Source organism: Taudactylus pleione, unplaced genomic scaffold, assembly GCF_031769625.1.
Source record: "Taudactylus pleione unplaced genomic scaffold, aTauple2 ptg000189l, whole genome shotgun sequence".
Taxonomy (NCBI): domain Eukaryota; kingdom Metazoa; phylum Chordata; class Amphibia; order Anura; family Myobatrachidae; genus Taudactylus; species Taudactylus pleione.
The window spans coordinates 6,660,601-6,663,733 of record NW_028284591.1 but is presented as its reverse complement, the minus strand read 5'-3'; positions in this window follow the sequence as shown (position 1 = coordinate 6,663,733).

The following is a 3,133-nucleotide window of genomic DNA, read 5'->3' as shown; positions in this document are numbered from 1 at the left end:
ATATGTCTGATGTATTACATACACTGCACTATGTATGGCTGGTCCTACTGCCACATATAACAGGTTACTGTGATCACTGGCCCTGTATATGTCTGATGTATTACATACACTGCACTATGTATGGCTGGTCCTACTGCCGCATATAACAGGATACTGTGATCGCTGGCCCTGTATATGTCTGATGTATTACATACACTGCACTATGTATGGCTGGTCCTACTGCCACATATAAGAGGTTACTGTGATCACTGACCCTTTATATGTCTGATGTATTACATACACTGCACTATGTATGGCTGGTCCTACTACCACATATAATGGGTTACTGTGATCGCTGGTCCTGTATATGTCTGATGTATTACATACACTGCACTATGTATGGCTGGTCCTACTGCCACATATAACAGGTTACTGTGATCACTGGCCCTGTATATGTCTGATGTATTACATACACTGCACTATGTATGGCTGGTCCAACTGCCACATATAACAGGTTACTGTGATCACTGGTCATATATATCTCTGATGTATTTCATACACTGCACTATGTATGGCTGGTCCTACTGCCGCATATAACATGTTACTGTGATCACTGGCCCTGTATATGTCTGATGTATTACATACACTGCACTATGTATAGCTGGTCCTACTGCCTCATATAACAGGATACTGTGATCACTGGTCCTCTATATGTCTGATGTATTATATACACTGCACTATGTATGGCTGGTCCTACTGCCGCATATAACAGGTTACTGTGATCACTGGCCCTGTATATATCTGATGTATTACATATACTGCACTATGTATGGCTGGTCCTACTGCCACATATAACAGGTTACTGTGATCACTGGCCCTGTATATGTCTGATGTATTACATACACTGCACTATGTATGGCTGGTCCTACTACCACATATAATGGGTTACTGTGATCACTGGTCCTGTATATGTCTGATGTATTACATACACTGCACTATGTATGGCTGGTCCTACTGCCGCTTATAACGTGTTACTGTGATCACTGGCCCTGTATATGTCTGATGTATTACATTCACTGCACTATGTATGGCTGGTCCTACTGCCACATATAAGAGGTTACTGTGATCACTGACCCTGTATATGTCTGATGTATTACATACACTGCACTATGTATGGCTGGTCCTATTGCCACATATAACAGGTTACTGTGATCACTAGCCCTGTATATGTCTGATGTATTACATACACTGCACTATGTATGGCTAGTCCTACTGCCACATATAACAGGTTACTGTGATCAATGGCCCTGTATATGTCTGATGTATTACATACACTGCACTATGTATGGCTGGTCCTACTACCACATATAATGGGTTACTGTGATCACTGGTCCTGTATATGTCTGATGTATTACATACACTGCACTAGGTATGGCTGGTCCTACTGCCGCATATAAAAGGTTACTGTGATCACTGGCCCTGTATATGTCTGATGTGTTACATACACTGCACTATGTATGGCTGGTCCTACTGCCGCATATAACAGGATACTGTGATCACTTGCCCTGTATATGTCTGATGTATTACATACACTGCACTATGTATGGCTGGTCCTACTGCCACATATAACAGGTTACTGTGATCACTGGCCCTGTATATGTCTGATGTATTACATACACTGCACTATGTATGGCTGGTCCTACTGCCACATATAACAGGTTACTGTGATCACTGGCCCTGTATATGTCTGATGTATTACATACACTGCACTATGTATGGCCGGTCCTACTGCCGCATATAACAGGATACTGTGATCGCTGGCCCTGTATATGTCTGCTGTATTACATACACTGCACTATGTATGGCTGGTCCTACTGCCACATATAAGAGGTTACTGTGATCACTGACCGTGTATATGTCTGATGTATTACATACACTGCACTATGTATGGCTGGTCCTACTACCACATATAATGGGTTACTGTGATCGCTGGTCCTGTATATGTCTGATGTATTACATACACTGCACTATGTATGGCTGGTCCTACTGCCACATATAACAGGTTACTGTGATCACTGGCCCTGTATATGTCTGATGTATTACATACACTGCACTATGTATGGCTGGTCCAACTGCCACATATAACAGGTTTCTGTGATCACTGGTCCTATATATATCTGATGTATTACATACACTGCACTATGTATGGCTGGTCCTACTGCCGCATATAACATGTTACTGTGATCACTGGCCCTGTATATATCTGATGTATTGCATACACTGCACTATGTATGGCTGGTCCTACTGCCACATATAACAGGTTACTGTGATCACTGGCCCTGTATATGTCTGATGTATTACATACACTGCACTATGTATGGCTGGTCCTACTACCACATATAATGGGTTACTGTGATCACTGGTCCTGTATATGTCTGATGTATTACATACACTGCACTATGTATGGCTGGTCCTACTGCCGCTTATAACGTGTTACTGTGATCACTGGCCCTGTATATGTCTGATGTATTACATTCACTGCACTATGTATGGCTGGTCCTACTGCCACATATAAGAGGTTATTGTGATCACTGACCCTGTATATGTCTGATGTATTACATACACTGCACTATGTATGGCTGGTCCTATTGCCACATATAACAGGTTACTGTGATCACTAGCCCTGTATATGTCTGATGTATTACATACACTGCACTATGTATGGCTGGTCCTACTGCCACATATAACAGGTTACTGTGATCACTGGCCCTGTATATGTCTGATGTATTACATACACTGCACTATGTATGGCTGGTCCTACTGCCGCATATAACAGGTTACTGTGATCACTGGCCCTGTATATGTCTGATGTATTACATACACTGCACTAGGTATGGCTGGTCCTACTGCCGCATATAAAAGGTTACTGTGATCACTGGCCCTGTATATGTCTGATGTGTTACATACACTGCACTATGTATGGCTGGTCCTACTGCCGCATATAACAGGATACTGTGATCACTTGCCCTGTATATGTCTGATGTATTACATACACTGCACTATGTATGGCTGGTCCTACTGCCACATATAACAGGTTACTGTGATCACTGGCCCTGTATATGTCTGATGTATTACATACACTGCACTATGTATG